Consider the following 22391-nt stretch of genomic DNA (forward strand, 5'->3'; position numbering starts at 1 on the left):
CCCCCGGTTACCATACAATTTAAACCAGATCAGCCTCAGGTGGTAAAACTGCAGATCGTTAAAATGATTCTTGAACGGTTCTCAGAAGCCATTAACATTGTCTCCGATTCTAGGTATGTGGTCAATGCTATGCAAGTGCTTGAGACTGCCAGTTTAATTAGATCCACTTCCACAGTGGCTGGACTGTTCCTGTCTATCCAGACATTGCTTCAAAACAGACACCATAAGGTCTTCACCACCCACATAAGAGCACATACATCCCTGCCGGGGCCCATGGCACAGGGGAATGCGGCTGCTGACACTGCCACTCGCCCGTTATAGATTTTTACCTTACTAACACCAATCGAGCGAGCCCGTGCCTTCCATGATAAGTTTCATGTTAATGCCAGAACACTAGCAAACCATTTCCATGTTTCTAGAGCAGATGCACGAGATATCGTGCGACTATGTGACTCCTGTGCCACATACAAACCTGCCATACCGATGGGAGTAAACCCTCGAGGTTTGATCCCTGGTGATGTTTGGCAGATGAACATCACACATATACAGGAGTTTGGGACTCTTAAATATGTTCATGTTTCCACAGACACCTGTTCTCACGTCATATTCACAACAGCAGAAACAGGTAAAAAAGTGTCTAATGTGATCAATCATTGCCTGGCGGCTTGGGCCGCATGGGGCAAACCAAAAATATTAAAAACTAATAATGGACCAGCCTATATAGACAAAGCCTTCAATGAGTTCTGCAAAATGATGGAGGTTCAATTAAAACATGGTATCCCATACAATCCCCAAGGTCAAGAAATCATTGAGAGGGCTCATAAAAGCCTCAAAAAAATTTTACAAAAACAAAAAGGGGGAGTAGGCCAAGGCCTGGCCCCAAAGGCACGATTATCCATGGCACTATTCACACACAATTTTTTAAATTTAAATAATGATAATCGCTCCCCAGCTGTGGAGCACTGCAACCCTTCCCCCAACCATAAAGGGTGGGTGAAGTGGAAAGATGTCCTGACAGGACAATGGATGGGCCCGGATCCAGTGGTCAGCTGGAACCGAGGCGCGGTTTGTGTTTTCCCACAGGAACCGGGACGAGAACCACTGTGGATACCGGAGAGACTGACACGGGCAACAAAGCCCTCGACTAAAGATCAGACCTGCCCTACTGGAGATCCATCACAGACCAACCAATAAGATGAATAAAAATAGCGGTAGCCCAAAATAGACAAGAAGATCCTCAGGCATATGCATGGCTTGCTCAATTGGCCCACGACCGAGTCTAGATATGGCGGGCATCCCTCATTCTCCTCCATAAGGTGACAATACACAGCAGGGTAGGTGAGTCAATGACGGGTAAGAGCGTGCCTCCCCAGCACGACTCGACCTAAGCCAGGCCCTACCCCATCCTGCACGTAAGCCGCTGGACTGTTAGATGCTGCCCAGGTCTAAATTTCTCTCCGAGGGGATTTCTTTACGGAGAGGAAATGAGTGCAAGCTTGTGTACATCCAGGTTCCGTCCAGTTTGTGCCTGGCCCTAGAAAAAGGACGAGGGCCTCAGGGCCTTGACAGACCATGGCATGGCCAACCAGGGTCTAAGCCAAGGACCTACGGTGGGCCTACACATAGGGCATAAGCCTCTACACCCAGTCCAGGAAGGGCTACGATGCGCACATTCATAAAAAATAAAATAGGGGGAGATGTTGGGAGCCGCGTCTGTGATAGCTCGCCTTGCGCGGCGGACGTGCGGCCTGTGGTAAAGAGCAAAGCCTGAGGTAGATTACCCCTCCCATCGAATATGTTAGTTTCCTGCTTACCGCGTAAACAACCCGCTCAACAATATAGTCTGCCTGGCAACTGATGATGTTAGCCAATCAGCTTGCCTTGCTTACTTTAACATGATTGGACACTGTACCCGTATATATACCGGTGCCACCCCTGGGCGAAAGAAGAAGCCAGGTAGAAGCCCAGAAGTAAAAGCCCAAAAGGAGCCGCGGAGAGCGGACCGATAGAGGCTTTGGGGCAGACTAAAGCACAAAAAGAGCCGCGGGGAGCGGACCAGAGGAGGCTTCAGCTGAGAAAACCCAGGGCAGGCTGTACGGAGAAGGAAAATAAAAAAAAAAGGTTGTCCACTACCAGACTTTGTCGTGTGTCCTTCCTGCCGGCCGGGAGCGGACATCGACAACCTGGCATGCGTGGAGAACAGCCTCGGGCTGTCTCACATGAGGGTGCTGCCACAGCATCTGAGAGAGTGGTGCAGAGATCAGCAAGGTGAGGAGACGGGAGGCTGGTGAGGGCCACACAGAAAGTGGCTGAATGACGAAGACTAGCCCCAGCCCCCACATCCAGAGGCACCCAGCACAATCCTACTTCAGACTTGGCGTGGCTGCTTAGCAGTGTGGGCTGTGACTTGGACAATATGACACAACTGTAGACATCAGAGAAATTTTATTATTTGTTTCATTTTTCTTTTTCTATTTCTTTTATTGTTTAGTTTTTACCTTTATTGTTTGTTTTGGTCATTTTTTTTCTTTTCTTCCTTAGCTGTCTTTCTTGATGTTTAATATTTTCAGGTGAGTGAATATTGTCTGTAGTCTTTCTTGCTTGCTTGGATATTCTTTTGCTTTCACCTTTATTCTTTCTCCCCTGTCCTAGTCTCCAGTTTCTTACAGCGTGGGTGATCACTCTTTGCCCTTCAGCATTGCTTCTACGGTATTTCTCTTCATTGTTTTGTCCTCTGTCCCTGTTAAATGCCCCCTCCCAGGGTAAAATCACTCCACTAAGTTTCTAGTTTATGCTGTTTTTGTTACATAACTATAGATCTAGTTCCTATGGTTAATGGTACCAAATTACTAGCTAGCACAGTTTGTCCATTTCTAGCTTGTGCTTGATGCTATTGTTTTCTAGTCTATGTGTTACCAAAGTGAGCATATGTTGCTATTGCTGATTGCAGTATGTTAGCCAGGATTGCATACCAGTTGTATGGCAACACTACAATTGTCTGTGGTCATTACTATCACCACAGTACAGTACCAGAAAACTAGGTGCTGAATCAAATAAATAGCAACTTCTTATCCCTAATAAATTGGGAAGGTAGGACCTTGGGACAGACACAAAGACCAAGAGCCAGCTAAACCTAGAAGACATCTCTGAGGAATAGAAATTGCCAAAGAAAGCCTCAATACTATGATAAAGCTGTTTATCACAAAAAGTTACCCACATCAACATAGAAAAAAGTAGAAAATGACCAAATGCAGAAGCAAAATGCAACCCCAGACTTCCAGCCTACCCAGGACAAGACCAGGGGAAATGAAATAGAGAAAATCAGAAACCACACACCTGAATTTTCTGAAATCATAGCAACAGAAGTAAGATAAGACAAAACAAATAGATGACTGATGATATGCAGAAAATCAGATTAGAAATATGCTGTCAGGTGAAAAAAGAGATGATGTTCCAAACGAAAGACTTGCTCAATGAATATAGAGAAGACATAGGAAAAAAATGAAGTGCTTAGCAAGATGATGGAAATGATGAATATCCATAGGGAAGAGACAGATTCCATGAAATAAATTCAAACAGCCAAGAGATTAAAAATTCCATTGAAAGCTGATTGAACCAAGGTGAGGCCAAATACCAAATCTAAAACATGATTGAAGTTAGTGATCAAGGAAAGGAGGATTTCTTAAAAATGTCAAGGGACCATGGAAAATTAATTCAACAGCTGGAAGACAATATGAAGAAGAACAATAAGACTGATCAAGTTCAATGAGAAAGCAGAAGACTGCACAAATGTCATAAAAAACTGTTCACAGAAGTAATGGCAGAATATTTCCCAATCATGGGAAAAGAATTTGACATACAAATAAGGAAGGCATATAGATCTCCAATTATCCGTGACCAAAATAAATCTACAACAGTGCATATAATAAGAGTCTTTAAGAATTCAGCATAAGAACAGAATCCTGTCAGAGAAAAGAAACTAATCACCTATAAAGGAAAGCCTATTAGAACCACAACGTATTTTTCAATACAAATCCTTTAGAGCTTGCAGTAAAGTATTTCTAGTCCTAGAAGACAACAACCTCCACCCCAGATTTGATGTACCCTGCAAAACTATCTTTCAAAATCAATGGAGAAATATGATACTTCCATGACAAAGAACAACTGAAGAAATTCATGATTACAAAACTAACTACATAAAATGTTCTGAACAATATTTTAGAGAGAGATAATGAAGACCATAATTTGAAGAACACCAAAAGAAAGAAGCCACCAGGCAAGGCAAGCAATTAAACAGAAGGGAAAAATACAGAATCAACTACAGGAAAATAATAATGACAAAGATAAGCCAATAGACATCAGTTATACCCATCAATATAATTGGACTCAATTCAACATCAAAAGAAACAGACTGGAAAAATCGATCAAGAAAAGAGATCCAACAATATGCTGCATACAAGAAATACATTTAATTCAAAAAGAAATTCATAGACTAAAAGACAAAGAATGGAAAATAATACTTCATTTGACAGGAACCCAGGAAAAAGCAAGTGTTTTGGTTACTTTTCTCTCATTGTTGAGACAAAATACCTGATGCCCAAAGGGAAGCAAGTTTATTAGGTACAGTTTTTTGGAAGTTTTAGTCCATATTCAGCTGGCTCCAAGGCAGAGTGGTGTGGCTGAGGGGCAGCCATTCATGGCGGCTGCCATCAGCAAGTGCAAAGTGTAAAAGGAGGAAAGTGCACCTCCTTCCCTCTCCCTTCCTGGGTGGGTGCAGCATTCAAGCACCAATCCCAGTGCTATACAATGAACCAATCACAAGCAGTTCATTCAGCTGTCCCCGTGATTGCATGAGGCTTTAGGGGGACATTTCAAAACCACAACAGGAGGATTACCTATTCTATTTGCAGACAACATGAAATTCTAAGCCAGAACTGGTCAAAAGAGACATAGAAGTTTACTACACATTTGTTACGGGAAAACTCCAAGGGGAGAGATGGCAATCATAAATACATGTGCACCAAATACCAGCATTCTCAGCTATATAAAACAAATGTTAATGGATATGAAAACTCAAACAAGCACTAACAAAATTGTAATGGGGGATCTTAATACTCTACTATCACAAATAGATCAACTAGACAAAAAAAAAAAAAATCAACAAACGTCCATACCTAACCAAACCTGTAAATAAACAGACTTAGTAGATGTCTATAGAGTGTTCTACCCCACAACATCTGAATACACATTCTTTTCAGCTGCACATGGATTTTTTTTTCCAAAAATAGGCAACATATTGGCTCATAGAGCATGCTTAAGTAAATACAAAAGAACTGAAATTATCCCATGCATATTATCAGAACTTAATGTAATGAAATTGGAAGTCAGTTACAAAAGAAACCACAGAAACTCCATAAACATGAAATTAAATAACACCCTCCTGAAAAACCAATGAGTCATAGTTGAAGTTAAGAAATTTAGGTAATATCTACAATTAGATAATAATGCCTGTGCAACATACTTGAACTTACAGAACACAGTTAAAGCAGGCCTTGAGGGAAACTTACAGTGGTGAACTCTCATATCAGGAAAACAGAACAAGCTCAAATAGCCTAATGTTGAACCTCAAACTTCTAGAAAATCAAGTCAAGTCCAAATCTCATACAAGGGAGGAGATTATAGAGATCAGAGCAGAAATTAATGAAATTAAGACTTAAAACAATACAGTCAATGAATCAAACAGTTGGCTCTTTGCAAGATTAAATAAAATTGATAAACTCTTAGTCAACCTTATTAAAAAAAAAAAAGGAAAAAGGGACTCAAATCCATGCAGTTAGTAATGGAAGGGGTGAAATCACAATGGACCCTGTGGAAATCCAGAAAATTATCAGTACCTATTTTGAGAACGTTTATTATAGTAAGATGGAAATCACAGAACAAATGGATAGATTCCTAGATATATATGAATTACCAAAGCTGAATCAAGAAGATATGAAAATAAAAAATAACCCAATCCCTGAAATTGAAGATGTATTAAAAACCTATCAACAAAGATAAGTCCAGGCCTTCCTGGATTGACTGTTGAATTCTACAAGAAATTTAGAAAATGAGAGAAAACCACTCTCAAAATGAAAAGAAAATGAAAAAGAACAACACTATCAAAATGATTCCTGAGAGCAAGTATTACCCTAGTACCAAAAGTAGAGAAGGAATCAACCAAAAAGAACTACAGGCCAATCTCCCTAATGAATATAGACACAAAGATCCTCAATAAGATAATGGCAAATGGAATGCTGTAAGTCATCAAAATTATGCACCATGATCAAGCAGAATTCATCAAAGGAATTCAGGGCTGGTCCAATATACACAAATCAATAAATGTAATACACCATGTTGACAGAGACATAGATAAAAGTCACATGATCATCTCAGTAAATGTAGAAAAAGTATTTGACAAAGTCCAACACACATTCTGTAAAATGAATAGGAAAAACTCTATAGAAAATTGGAATATATGATCTTTATCTCAATCTGTTAAAAGTCATCTACAACAAACCAATAGTCAGCATCATACTAAATAGCCCAAAACTGAAAACTTTCACTCTAAAATCGGAAACAAGATAAGGTTGTTCACTATCATCATTATTATTAAATATAGTTTTGGACACTATCTAGAGAAGTTGGCCAAGAGAATAAAATAAAAGAAATAACGATAGGAAAAGAAGTTAAATTTTTACTTGCAGATTACATGATACGCTACATAAGACCTCAGAAACTCCACCTAAAGACTTCTAGATTTAATAACCAAATGCAATTGGATAGCTAGGTGCAAAGTCAATACTCAAAAATCAGTAACATTCCTGTATACAAATAATAAACTCACTGAGAGAGAAATTAGAGAAACCACAGCTTTCATAATAACACAGAAAAATGAAATTCTTAGGACTTACTCTAACGAAGGAAGTAAAAGATCTTTACACTGAAAATTACAGTAATCTAGAAAAGGAGATAAAGATATCAGAAAATGGAAAGATATCACTTGCTCATGGATAAGAAGAACCAACATAGTGAAAATGACCACACTCCTAAAACTGTTATACAGATTTAATGCATTTCCAATCAAAATACCAATAGCATACCTCACAGAGAGAAGACAATCCTAAAATTTATTTGGAACCAAAAGAGACCTAGAATAGCAGAAACAATTCAGAACAACAAAGGCAAGGCAGGAAGAATCATAACCCCTGACTTTAAATTATACTACAGAACTACTGTGATAAAACAGCATGGTACTGGCAAAAACACCCAAGAATCAACAGAACAGATTGGAAGATGCACAAACAACTCCAAAGACACTCAGCCACCTTGTCTTTGACAAAGGTGAAGATAGCCTCTTCACAGGAAGAAAGACAGCCTCTTTAATAAATGGTGCTGGAAAAACTGGCTTTCCAGGTGCTGAAGACTAAAACTAGGCCCATGTCTCTCTGAGTGCACTAAACTAAAATCAAAATAGAGCACGAGTCAGGGATGCAGCTCAGCAGCACAGTGCCTGGCTGGCAGGCATGAGGCCCTAGGTTTGATTCCTAGTTCAAAAAATAAAATAAAATAAAATACAAAGACATAAATATTAATACAGAAATACTAAGTCTGCTGGAAGTGAGAATAGGTAGAACTTTTGAAAACATTGGTGTAGGCAGAACAAAATTCAGACCACAAAGTAACTATTACAAAGTATAAACAAGTGAGATTTCATCTTTTAAAAAGCTTTTGCACAGCAAAGTAGTGAAGAGAAAGCCCACAGAGTAGGAAGAAATTTTAGTCAGTTGTTCTCCACCAAAGGTCTAATATCTAGAATAAAGAACTCAAAAAACCTAGACTCTCCACATGTAAAGACCCAATCCAAAAATGGGCATCTGAATTGAACAGATGCTTCTGAGATGAAGTATAAATGTCAAATGAATATATGAATGATTGACATCCACTGGTCATTTAAGAGATGCAAATTAAGGAACAATGAGGTTCCATTTCACTCCAGAAAGAAGGGTAATTATCAAGAAATAAACCAATAACAAATGCTGACAGAGCTGTGGGGAAAAAGGAACCCTTCTCCACTGTTGGTGGCAATGTGGACTCGTGCAACTACTGTGGAAATCAGTGTGCAGCTTGCTTAAAAAACAAACTAGGGGCTGGGGATTTAGCTCAGCAGCATAAGTGCCTTCCTTGCAAGTGTGCGGTCCTGAGTTCGATCCCTGGTACCAGTAAAAACGAAAAAGACAAAAACAAAAACACCCAAAAACTAGAGGTTACCTTTAATTCAGCTGTTCCCCTTGTTGGTATCACCCCAAAATAATTGAAAACATCATACCACAGAAAGATATGCACACTCAACCACAAAGAAGGATAAACAAGATATTTCTAGGTGAATGAATGCACTTGAAGCCACACTTCTAAGTGAAAATCAAACACACATGTGTAAATATCATGCTGTTTTCCTAACAAACGAAAAGTAACTACCAAAATGTATAGGAGGAAAATGCTCTAGTAAAAAAGGGAACTAGGAAGGGGAAGGGAGAAAGGAAGGAAGGGAAAAGAAAAAAATGAGAAAAGAAAGAAAAAAGCAAACAGCATTTGTTAAGTAATGAGCGAAAGAGGTTGAGAAGTATAGGGGAAAAAAAGAATTAAGATATATCACACACAGGTACTAATTTCTTGTGATGAATGTGACCATCATGCATACCCTAAATGTGCTGGTAAGCTTGATTAATAGAGAAGATTTCAAGTGAGGGCCGGTTCCCATGCATCTTTCATTGACGCACAGTTATCCTTGGGTTTGTGGTAGATGTTATCTGTTATGGGTATACATTTGGTGTCCCTTCTACCTCCCGTGCCCATGCTGATCTCAGGAGGGTTTACACCTAGCTCCACAGCGGGATGGTCCTACAGACCCCCGGCCTTTCCCCATCTCTGCTCCAGAGCTGCCATGCATGGGGCCTCTGGGCTGTGACTGTTTATGCCAGAGCGCAGCTGGTCCTGTCTACCTATCTGGAGGCTCCACGTCTATGGATTGAACTGAGGATGGCGAAAATCTGAAAACATCACATCTCCCTGGAACATGTACAGATTCTTTTTCCTTCCTGTTGTTTCCCAAACACACAGCAAGCATTTCTGTAGCATTTCCATTTTATAAGGTATTGTAAGTATGATCTAAACATACAGGAGGATGTGCATACAACATGCCCAAATACTGTTCCATTTGACCTGAGGCACTGAGCAGCCATGGATTCGGGCACCTGTGAGGTCCTGAGGCCATTCTCCATGGACACTGAGGCATGTTTTTATTGGTATCTTAGAGGGCTCCGTTCTGCACAGTTAAGCAGTATATGGAAAGATTATTAGAGGCCTAGCTCTGGACACTTTCAAACTTTAAAAAAGTCATGGTGATAGAAATAAGCGTTCAAGGATAGGAATAAGGGCAGATGAAGAAATTTCGGATCCCACAACTGGCAGGGAGAAGAGATTGTTAAGGGTTCAGCCTTGCTGGTCCCCCTTACATTTCTATGACTCGGGCAAATCTCCCTGCCCGTCTTTCCATCCATGAGCAGAGATGGTCTGTTTAACACAGCCCTGTGGATTACAAGGTTGGAAAATTTCCATCCAAAACTGGTTTCTTTGTCTTGAAGGTGAATTTTTATCTAATGTTATACATATCAGATATGATAATAAGCTAAAAGCCTCAAAACACTAGTTTTCTGCCGCATTAACAAATGTGGAAGAAACTATGTTTATCTTTCAGGGCTTAATCTGGCCTATGGAGATGACAGTGGTCTAGGCCTCAGTGTTTACCAATCTGTAAAGATTAGATGTTTCTGTAATCTTTAGGGAGAGATTACCCCTTCTTGGAGTTTTTTCTTTCAGATTTCTTAAAGCTCTCTGAAGGCAGACGTCATCCAGGAATGGAGTTCACAAGTTTAGCCAGAAATTCTGCATTTCTTTTTGGCACATACGGGTTCTTAACCCATTCTTACATGGACTCCTGTAATCCTCAGGCCCTCCCCATCCAGCCAGCCTCCTTATACAAAGCTAAGAGTGTAATTATTCTGATGTTAGTAAAATCATTTGATTATAGATCCGGTTGCCCACAGTATTTCTGTTTCTGAACTTTTCAGCTGACAGCCTTGGGATGCACATAATCATACACTACACTGGTTACCACTTCCATATTGTTCCTCTTGAGCAGAATCAGGCTAGGAAAGGTGAGCTCCCTGGCTCTCTCGGGTTGCCCTTTCTGTACTGTTTAATTCTATCAGAGCTGTTCTTCCTCTCACCATGGTTGACTTTTGCAGGCAGTCTCTTCTTTTCCTCAAAAGTAGCACTCAGGCAACTGCTGCTACAGCATCTAGCAATATCTGTTTACTTGTCTGTCTTCTCCACTAGACTGTGAAACCCCAGCAGCAGCGATTCTGTGTTATTCATCTTTGTAGCTCAGGCCTTGCCAGCCTGCCTCAGAGTAGGTCTTTCATAAATTAAGTTAATTAAAAAAATGCTTCAGTTGCTACGATGACTAGATTTTTCTTTAATCAGGTTTTTCCTCCCTTAGCTATCCTTTCTCAATCTTTCAGACTGAACATGTGTTATTTATAATAACAGAGAAGATTTAAAGTTGGGGAATTTGGCTCTGTGATACAGCACTTGCTTAGCGTGCTTTAGGTCCTGGGTTCAATATATGGTACCACACGTGCAAAAAAAATTTAAGTAAAAATAAAGGTGTTTTAATTAATTCTGGAAACATTTCTGCTATTGTATCAAAGTGCTGGTTTTTGAAAAACAATCAGATTGATGTTGTGAGCAAGTCTTGTAAATGCTCACCTTGCTTCCTGAAATGCATATGCGCACGTGGCCCTACTATGGGTAGGAAGTTGCCTCCGTTTGGTGGCCAGCGAGCTGCAGCCTGTTGCACGATGCCTTCACCTCTTTTAGGATCTTCCTGCCAACCTTCCTATTCCATGGCTTGGAAATCACCAGCTTAGCCCTAACTCTGTAAATGGGAACTATTGAATTCTAATAATTTCTGGTAAGCAATTGAGGAGACATTGAAGTTGCTAATATATATGTGATCCCTCTTTCGGTGCAATTTCCGGGAAAGTGCTGCAAAGTGATATGCGGCAATAACAAATTCAGAAGGAAGGGAATATGAAATTCAGCGAGCAGCGTGAATGATTTGCTGTTAGCATGGGGCCCAATAACACTACAAAGCTATAAACTTTGTCGATCTAGATTGCCCAGTTAGGTGGCAGGATGCAATTTGTCTTTTCTGAAGCCGCCTGCTGCTTGCTAGCTCCATCTCCTGTCACAGCCTATTAGCTCCCCAAGAAAATTGGTGGGAAATTGCCTGCAGATTGTAGGAAATTGCATCTCCAGGACCTGGAAAAAATGTAGGCTAGCACAACACTGACCCTCCCAGAGCAGCTATTAATACAGCAAAAACTGACCTTTGACTTTCTGGGAAACGACTTTGCTATTTGCTGAATAAAGACTGTATTATGTGTGACTGAGGGAGGGTGCAGATGATTATCCTCGGGAGGCTCGAAGCTCCCCTGCTTGTGAAACCTTAGATATCAGCTAGTTGTTGTTGTTTTGTTTTTGACTTATTTATTTGTTTTAGGTGGAGAGGATTCTGTGCTGTTTTTGAAAGCACCTGTTCCCTGAGTTAGAAAGTGAGAAATAAATGATGTTCAGGAAGTGTTGGTGGGTCTAAAGCTGAAACCTAGGAAGTCAGGCTTCCAAAGACAAGATTGAAAAGCACAGAGGGGTACCTCTGAGCACTGTTTGTCTCCCCCTCAGTTGAGTATTTCCTCCCCTCCTGAGTTTTGGTTTGCAGTTGTGTCTATTTTGACTCACTTTTGAATTATTATCTTTGTGGGCCATCCCCAGAGGTTCAGACGTCCAGATAATTCAGTGTCCCAGAGGGGTATGTATTGTGCATATTTTAAGCATCGTTAACTTTACATTATGAAAAAATAAAGATTCTGTGGTGGTATTTATAGGCCTGCAGTTCTTCCCAGTTGCGCTGTACTCCCATTCACAAGTGATGTTTCTGGAGAGGAAGACCCGTGATTTAGCTGCTCCTGAACAGGTAGCAAGATGCCCTTGCTTCTGCTGTGTCCTCAATTCTGCCCATCCCTTCCTATTACTGAGTCATTTGATCTCAGTGCCCATGGGAACCAATCTAAAATGAGCTGGAAGGATGATGATCACAGTTCTGAAGAAGATATAAGCCAGGCTGATGAAGGAGAGAGTCCACTCAGGGAAAAACAACCCCATTGGTAGCTGCAGATATCTGGATGACAGAGCATACTGCCCATTTGTTTCCATGCTTAGAATTTCAGGTCAAATTTGCTCTTGACTTTTGCTTTTTTCTCTTGTAAAGTGCAATATCATTCCCTTTATTAATGCATATATTAAAACATTGCTGCATGATACTCCTCAGCAATTCCAGGTGAACGGGTTTTCTTTAGACTTGCTGCCCTTTTCCATTTGATTCTTGCTTCTAGAGAGAAAAGTGGACACAGGTCACACTAGTTAGAACTGAACTTAGCTTGAGAATCTCTGAGATGTTAAAGGGCTCTGTTGTTCTAGCTTGGATAATTCTTGTTTTTTAATCTGCGATGGATTAGTTTCATTTTTCAAAAAAAAATAAGGATGGTCTTTAAGATCCTTGAAGACTTTAAATTCTGTGTTAATAGGTTCAGAACTGAGGGTAGGCTGGAAGCTGAGCTGGTGAGCATAAGTAAATCTGCCTCACCTGGAGTGTGGGATTTCAACCTGCAGAGCTCCATTTTAGAGTATGGGAAGGAACAGGTCCAGTTAACTTTGAAAATACATGCTTAGTAAAAGGAGCTAGATCCCACAAGTCACATATTAGATGACTTTATTTCTATGAAATAGTCTGAATAGATAAACCCTTGGAGGTCAGTGGTTTCCCAGGGCTGGAGCATGGAGAAAGAACTACTTAGTGGGTGCTGTTTTTCTTTTGGAGAGAAGACAGTGTCTTAGAACTAGGTGGACGGGATGGCTGAACAACATGGCGAATTTACTAAATGGCAATGAATTATGCATTTTAATATGAATAATTTTCAGTGATCAAAATTTTGCCTCACTAAAAGAAAAAGACCTAGTAAAGTTGGTGACTCAAGGAACAAATGGGAGACTTCTAGCTAGGCAAGGTGGTACACACCTATCTATAATCCTAGCATTCTGGGAGGTCGAGACAGATGAATCACAAGTTCAAATCCAACCCAGGGAACTCAGTGACTTAGTGATATCTTGTCTCAAAGTAAATAAAGAGAGGCCAGGATCTAGCTCTGCACAAAAGCCCTAGGGTCAATCCCAGGTACCATAAAATCAGTAAAAATAAAAGTGAAAATTATAACCAGGAGACTGTCCAGGCAGTGGAGCTCTTGCTGCAACCCAGACCATCCTATAACTTTTTTTACCTATGTTTGACCAACATGATGGCATTTTAAAGGATAGGAAATTGTGATGGACCAAGATGTTTACTAACGCCCAGCTTCACAAGCCAGTGTGAGGGCTGCTTTCGAAATATTTCAGTTTTGCCGTGATGATGAGCTTTTCCTACCTGCTCCTTGCAAATCCACTTCTGGGACCACATCTTTTTCTCTGAAAAGCTTCTAATCTTTCCGGCTGAAAGAGACCTCAGCTTTTATTGACTCTCTTAGGCTTTTCTTCACTGCCTGCTTAGACTGGTGTTATTTTTCAGACATGTCTCATCTCTTACTTGAGGCCAGAAGTAAGCTCTCACCTTGTATCCTCCCAGATACCAGGGCAGTAGGCACTCAGGAAGCCTTGGCATTTTTGCTCTTATTTTCTTGTTTCCCTGACATGTGCGCTCTAGGAGAATCATTTAGTGCTCCAGCCCATCTTGCATTCCTCGTTAGTCCCTGTGACTCCAGCCAGGCTTGCATTTCCCCACTTACATGCCATCTCCCACTCCCCCAATGGTGAGCACTTCACCATACTGTGAACTGAGACCTGTCTACATGGCTTGATGGTTTGGGCTCATGGACACCTGGACCCCTGAGTGACCATTTGCTATTTTGTGGGGAGAAGCTGCCTGGGAATAAAACCTACATGAAGAAGTACAGAGCCAAGCTCCAAAGAGAGAGAGAGAGAGAGAGAGAGAGAGAGAGAGAGAGAGAGAGAGAGAGAGAGAGAGAGATTGACAGAGACACAAACAGAGACAGAGACAGAGACGGACTCATTCTAGAAATAATATTTGGTACCCAGGCCTCTGCTCACCCAGAGCAAAATTTGCCCAGACTTTCCAGTTTCATGAGCCATCCACTTCCCATTTTTTTTGCTGAAGCCTGTTTGATTTGTGTTTCTGTTACTTGTCATTGAAAGATTCCTGTCCTGTCTTGTCCACCCTCAGTCCTTTTCACCAAGTCCAAAATGTCCTTTCGGGTCTTTTATGTTGCTTCCTTTTGTTTTTTCTTACCTCATCTATTGCAATCACAGTATTATATATTGTAACCCAACTATTATAACCCTTTTACTAGTTCACTTTGTAATCTGGAAAGTTATATTTGTAATCCCACAGAAATGTTATTGGAATTCCAGTGAGTTAATTCCAATCTATCACCTCCATTGCAACCCACAGGGAAAGTAAAGACACTAAGACATATGCAAAGTAACGGGAGCCAAGGAGTCTTAATTCTAGTCCCAATGAGGATATACAGACAGAGGCCCTGATCCAAGACCTCTCCCAGAATTGATTATCTTATAAAGAAGGGAGTAGTTCAAGGATGAGTGACAGTGAGGATGGCAGGAACCACATGAGTAGCTTGAGCTGGCTGGCCAGGTGGGGAGAAAAGCATCTTTGCAATATTCAGGGAGAATGACATGGGGAAGGATCAGTCTGCATAACTCAATTGGAGTAGCATTTGAATGGTTTTGGGAGGCTGTTGCTTCAGTTTCTGATATGTAAACTTTTGTGCTCTGGGGAGTCATAGCCTCTTCCTTTGAGGCTTGTGCCCAGCTGACAATCCTGAAGCTGCATGGTTCTGCCATCCCCTGTGCTCAACCCTTTACAAAGAGCACTATGTAAGAAAATCGGAAAGTGTCAGATTGGCTTCAAGCATTGTATCCCAGGACCTCTGCTAGCTTTATTCACCAATTGCCAATTGAAGGGAGAATGGAATAGCATAGCCTGCTCTGAACACATCAGTATATGGAAATAAGAGTTGATTTAGCTAATGCTGCAGCATTTGGTTCCAAGAGGACCAAATTTTTACCTAGATGTGAAGGGTGGGCAAATTCTCCATCCTCCAGATTGTCTTCTACACTCGTCTGCTCTGCTATTCCCACTGTGATTTATTAAACAATTGAACAAAAGTAGATATATGAAAGAGTAAGATTGTTTTGCTTTAGTGACTCATATTCATAGATAGCTTTATGTTTAGGTAGTTTTATGTAATTGTATCTCCTTTAATCCATACGTTAATCTCATGAGATGAGTATTATAGTATCTGCACTGGGAACTGAGGATCAGGGGTTGTAAAATTACTCAGAGAAATAAATCAATGGCTAATGGCTTCAGCCATTGGGCTCCAATGCAGACATCTATTTCCTTTGTTCCTCCAGAACTGTCTACTTTGGATCACAATTTACATGTGTTCTGTTGTACTTCACTAGACTAGTCCCTTAAGGACAGGGGTTGTGGCTCACTGATTTTCAGTCAGGTGCAACTTGGCTTTTTTAAAAAAATGAAGATAGGGCTCAATGAGTTCTTTGGGGGGGTGATGATGGATACATGCACCTCAAGAGTCAAGGAAGCCAGAAATGCCAAAATACTACATCTGCAACTCACAAGTTGTATAGTTGTTTCCTTTGGGACATCTCCCTTTAAGGGGACAATGTGGAGCCATCGGGACTAAGAAAGAATTTACCACTGCATGAATGATGCTTACAGAAGGGTTCTAGAAAATTAATAACAGTGAGATACTTAAACATAGTGCTTAAGATCTTTCCAACTTCTCCCCTGCTGCTCTTTCTCTTGTGTAGGTGGCACTGGGGTGGCCATGAGTGTTGGGGACCTGGGGGAGAGTGAGTTAAGTTGGGAATACATGTAGTTGTATTTGAGCAGGTGCATTTACTTGATTTACAGCCACTTCGAGTTCATAGTGAATGAGATGCTCCTCCTGTCTGCCGGTGCATTGTGCTAATTGACTGAGTGTTGGCCAGGAAGGTGTGAGGAGGAATCTTCCAGCAATACGAATGTGTCTTATAGCACCCAGCACTACTGAAGTGGGCAAGTAGTGGAGGCGAAATGGTCTCTGAAGCACACGGTCAGAGGGATGGAGAATCTGCCCATCCCTCATGTCTAGGTAGAAATTCGGTTCTCCTGGAAGCCTAGTAAATGCAAGCTCTTTCTTTTCAGGAATACAACCCAGAAATGAGTTGCACACTTCTCAAAGCATTTTTTCTTCTTTTGTGGTAGGGAGTGAGGAAGTATAAGATTCACGAGCTTTGCAGTGGATCTGTGGAGTGTGGGGCTCTGCCACTTAGGGCTTCATGGTAAATCAGTCCACTTCAGGGACTGTGTTTGTAAAACTGTTTCTCTATGAAGGTGTTAGTCCATAACTCAGACAGGATGTAGGGAAATGTTGTAGAGGTTTATCAGAGGTACAAAACTCAGCAGCTGTGTGCACCGTGATATGTTTGTGGTCATTTCCATGTAAAATGTACCGTGTGCTCGGCTGTCTCCTCCTGCACACAGTTAGGCACCTGACACTCCTCTGGCCTCTCCTTCACAAGCTATAAAAGCTGCAGGCCTTACAAAATTTGTATGTGCCCCACTGGGAGTAATGACCCAGTGACTTGGGTGAGGTCATCTCCCTGAACTCTTGTGAAACTCAGCTCAGGATATTTCTCCTGGAGAGCATTCACGTTTACACTTCATTCAGGGACAGGGATGGGTTTGTTTGTGAGAAGGCTTCTCTAACCCTGAGGCAGTATCTTCAGGGGGCTCCATGTAATAAATTCAGCTCCCAAGTCTTAGAGGGCAGTATTTCTACCAATGAGCAGTACCCGAGGCAGGGCTTTTTGGCTTGCAATAAAATTCAAAATCAGGTATTGCAGCAGAGTATTATTAACTACAATTTGCGCACAAATAGGCCAGGGCCCAGGGAAAAAAATTGCTTCGCCCAGGTTCATGGGATAATGAATATCAGAGTTGCAATTACAGTTTCTGACTCCCCAACTGTACATGCAATTTGCAGGTTTACAATCTTGTATAAAAAAGCAGCAGAGAACACAGATGGGCTTGTAACCCCTGCTAATGAGAGCATCACTCTTCGTTGCTGGGATAATTAAGCAAATATTTAGTGGTCAGAAACCCACTCAGACTTTAAATAAAATCAATCAAACCCCAATCTCTTGGGAGATGCCTATTTTGGTTTTTTTTTTAACTCTGAAATTTTTTAAACTCTGTAATTCTGTGTGTGTGTGTGTGTGTGTGTGTGTGTGTGTGTAGTTTTTATTTTTGTGATTTGAAGCACACGAGTCTTATTCTGATAACCTTGTGTGTATTATAAAGCTGTGCTCTGCAGAAAGGCTGGGGGCTCGGACCAGGAGGCCCTTTTTGCCCCCCCCCCCCCCCACCGCATTTTCTTTCCTTCTTCTTTATGGAATTAAACCCTTTAAGTAGATTGCAAACAGCTCCCCCTGTGTAAGGCAGGGTCTGGCCTCCCACACTGCCTGACACCCTCGTTGACATTTCTTGTATAAATAACGGCAGTGGATTCAGCACTTTGAAGAAGGAAAATCGAAAAAAATAATGAACTACATTTTCCAAGGTACAACCTACCATATTCTCTGGAAATGAGGATTACCCAGGGGATGAAGGAGGAACAACTTAACCAATAATTCTTGTGACGTTCGCTGTTCAACCTGTTTTGTGCACCCTCGTCTCCCTTCTCCTTAGTCTGCGGTACTTTTGCTCCCCTAGCTTAGGCCTCAGCACCGAGCAAATTCTAGACCACATTTACTGCAACTACAGCGATTTATCTTGTCTCCACCTGCTGGAAGATCTAAGGGGACAAGAATTTTTATCTGGGTGTGTCCCAGCCACCCAAAATAGCCCTGGTACATTACGGGAGCTGGAGAAATAGTTTCTGAATGAGTGCGGTCTGGGTCAGCATTGGGAAGAACACACTGCCCTGACCTCTGCCTTCCAGGGAGGAGCTGACCACCTTCCCCAACTGGAATTCCAGCATGGTGGCATTGAAGAGTTATGCCATTATTTCTTGTCCTTACTATCAGAACCTTGATTTTTTTTTTCTTTTTCTTTCTTTCCTTTTTTCCTTGAGATGGCAAATTTCCTACTGGAAACATCTCATTCACCAGCCTTCTCTGCAGCGTCTCTTTCGCTTTTGGCCAATGAGGTCGTTAATTTTATTAGGAGCATCCAGGAATCCTCTGCTTTCCTCACAGCGGCACTCTCATTTCCGTATTGTTGCTTTTCTGCTTCCTTCCTGCAGTGTGGGTGGAATGCCTCGAAGAACAGCTGCTCCATACAGTCTGCAAGGTGAAGCAAAATGCTAAAGACCAGAGTGAGAAGCAGAAAAGAACAGGATGACCAATTCCTGGAGTGGTTACAGGAAAAAGAGAAAAACCTTTGGATTTTGCTTGGTTAAGCCTTTTTATATGCATCTACTTACTGTGAGAGAAAAATAAAACTAGAAAATACTTCCCTAGCAAGTCATCACTTAGTTCAGCATCCTTCGTATTTTCCATAATCCCAGTCTTTCAGAAGATTAAGCCCATGAGGACCCTATCATTTGGGCCTGGCTCTCACCAACCCCGGTGCTCTCGGCTAGGAGGGCTCCATGACCAGGTGCAGAGGGCCGCCGCTCCATGTGCTGCCTGCAGAGGAATGTACTGACCACCCAGGTCCATTTGAAGTGTGGACAAGGCGGTCGTCTATCCATCTGCTCCCCAAAAGCAGCCCATTTCTAGCAGAGGCTTTTGTTTCTCTGCTCTTCTCTCATGACACTGCTGTCTGTGTTCAGGAAGCAAGTACAGACCTTCAGATCATAAGGTGAACCATTTGGCGATCCATGGAGCTTCCATGGCTGTGCACAGCTTTGTGTGAAGGTGCTTTGCACTGCGGGACTGTGCGGGTGAGGGAGCCTGCAGCTAGGACCCCTCCCCTGGGGCCCCCTGTTCAGCCCAGCATTCAATTCTCTGTGACTTAGCAGGCGATCATTCCCAGCAGTCACTGTTACTTTCCTAGTTGCAGAAAGGTGTGTTTTAATTTTTCTGACAGATTCCTGGAGACACAGCACAAAAAATAAAGCACCTCCCCTATTTTCAAGAAATTACATATGCACTTATTGAAAATTTTCTGATTTTGTGTTCTGATTGTTTTTAATACTGTGAGCTAATTGTGTAAAGAAAGATAGTCCTCTTCCACTGGGATCATTATTGTGCTGTTCTATTTTTAGCCTTTTAAAAATTTAAGATTATATTTTCCTACACATTAGTCAAAAACCTAAAAAAAAATCATAAAAACACCAGACTGGGTTATTGCCCCATTTTCCAGCTGTGTGGAGTGCTCTTTCAAGGACTCTTGTGTGAAGAGGATGACATATAGGGAACAGGAAAGCAGCAATAAGCTGCCTCTATGCAGTTCTGTCTGTGCCCAGGACTTTAGTTCACCCAGAAAAAAAATTTGCAGTCTATATGATTTCCTGATTGAACTTTTCTTCCCTTTTTCTTGTTATCTAAGAAATGGAAAATATTTTGTATATTTTTTGGTGAAAGGTTGAGGAGAAACAAAACAAAACTGATTCACCACAGGAAGACTCCCAAGTGCTTTCTCCCACTAACCATCGAGATGTCCCAAGGAGAAACATTACCTTATTCTTCCTTTGGAAGATCATCACAGTATTTCAAGACAAGGCAAGGCTTGTTTCTACTTCTGCCCTCAACATTTATTCTGCAGTGTTTCCTCACGCACAGGACCCTAGAACTTCTTTTCAGGGAGTGATTTTTTGAGACAGGGTCTTGCTATGTAGTTCAGACTGGTCTTGAACTCACTTTGTAATCTAGGCTGGCCTTGAACTGGACGCAGCCCTCCTGCCTCAGCCTCCTAAATGCTGGGATTCTAGCCGACTAGAACCCTAAAACTTCTAATATACATTTCATAGCTAGCATTCATCATGTCTAAGGTGTGCAGATGAGAAATGGAGTTGGTTTTTTTTTTCTCTTTTCACCCCCTTGCCTGTGGATGTGATGGCTGCACCATAGAAAAGGATTTTTTTTCTGATTTTTTGGGGGGCAGCTGCTGAGAGAGTAAGAATTGGGACATACACCCACATACAAGTCTTGTGGTTAGAATCCCTGCCAAAGTGCAAGGCACTTCATGCAAGCCTGAGGCCAGGGGGACAGCGGCATACCTGGCAGAGGCCTTCCTCTGGGCTATGTGTTGAAGATGCTCCCCCTGCTCTGAATGAACATACTCCGGCTGGCCATTTCCTCTTCCTGCGCCCCAAATGGTCCTAGGTACAGCCCAGTACAAGAGCTATGGCCGCTTGGGCATTCTGTCTGTTTTAATTCTTTACTACTTGCTTATCTTTTTAGACTCACGCTTTTTGGCTTTGGCCTCTCATCCATCCTTACCTTTTCCTGTCAGCCGAGCCATGCATTCAAATGACATTTTAAATATTTTATTCAGCATTTTAGTTATGCTTGAAGGGATTAGTCTGCCATGTGGCTGGAAACAGAATCCTAAATTCTGTTTTGTCTCATCTTTAAGAACTGCTTACTTGGCCGTTTTATACTCGCTAACATCACTTCTTGATTATGCCATCATTCTTTATGTTGGACACAGAGTTATGCTCCCTTTATTTTCTTCTTTCCTAATGTCTTCCTTATTTCCTCCTCCCTTCCCTCTTTCCTTTTTTGTGGCACTGGGACCGAGCCCAGGGTCCTGGCGTGGACCAACATCTCTAGCTCCTTAATTGGGACAGAATCTTGCTAAACTGCTAAGTTGCCTAGGCTGAGACTTCCTGGGTACTGTGTCTCCTCATGTTTGGCAGATAGATGCATGGTCACTTTTCTCCACAAAGTAGCTGCTGTAAACTGAGGCAGTGGACCAAGAAGAAATTGGGCACAGGTCCCACCTGTGAAGCCCTTACAATGCAGAAAGGCTTAGTCACTAGCTCGGTTGCTTCACAGAAAGTGTGACCCGATCCCCGTGGCTTCAGAACAGTGCCTGGTGCCTGAGGAGGACAGACAGGAGCCCCACTGGGGGAGCAGCTCATTACCACAGACTCTCACCATGCCGCGAGTGTCCTGTGCTGGTGCCCCAAACTTTGTTTTATTCATTCATACCGCATTTACTGAATAGGGGCAGTGCAGGAGGTGCTGGTCCTCCAGGCATGAGCAAGGTCCTGGCTTAAAGCAGCTGGTTGTGCACAGGGGCGGGTTACCTGTGTGCTGCCTGCCGGGCATGGGGGAGCGCAGTGTGCTGTGTGAGCACGGGGAGGGCAGAGGTGGGAACTCTCCAGGAGAGGTGATTCCACGTGGGAGAACCCTGAAGTTTAGGAAAGAGTGACTGGGGGATCCGGTTCTTGAAACTGGAGTTTTATCTGGGGAACAAACCCCATATAACTATTTCTTATGCTATGCATGTATGAGAATTGTTTTTAAGCCTCAAAAAAAAAAAAAAAAATCAAAAAACATTTTTTTTTCCCATGTAGCAGTGTAGCCAAACTTTCACATCTAGAAAGAATAGAGGGATCTTTTGCTTTGGAATGAATGGAAAACTGATCAGGGAACTCCACATTCCAGAAACTTCTTTAGGAAGTTAGAAGCAGACATTGACCTCAGAGTGATTTCTTTACAATCATAGCTTAGTGACCTAAGTCTGAGAGACTTCTCATCCAGCATGGCCAGGGTCTTGCAAGGACATCTGGACTAAACTGTGGTGTCCAGGGAAGGGAGCAGGGCAGAGGGAGGCCAGGCCTGCTTTGGAAGACAGGCAGGACTGGCCTGGTGCCCCTCAATAAATGAATCTAAGAGGACTAAATTGTTATAGGAGAATTTCAAGGGGATGAAAAATTAATGATTCTGCCATCCGATTTTATTCTGGATTTAAAAAAAAAATAACTGTTTTCAGCTTCTAAATCTAGGAGAAATTCTTCCAGAATAGCACAACTAATGGTCACCAAAGCTAATGGAGTGTCTAAAAAGCATCTTAGTCTTTGTCAGTGAGGTACTATGTGCATGATGACATTTTCAGAAGAAGCTAGAAGCTATTTTGCCAAAATTAAAAGTGCAGTTAGGAAATCTGCCCCAAACACAATGGT

Source organism: Cavia porcellus, unplaced genomic scaffold, assembly GCF_034190915.1.
Source record: "Cavia porcellus strain 051 isolate PalLab524CR breed Dunkin Hartley unplaced genomic scaffold, mCavPor4.1 scaffold_1, whole genome shotgun sequence".
Lineage (NCBI taxonomy): Eukaryota > Metazoa > Chordata > Mammalia > Rodentia > Caviidae > Cavia > Cavia porcellus.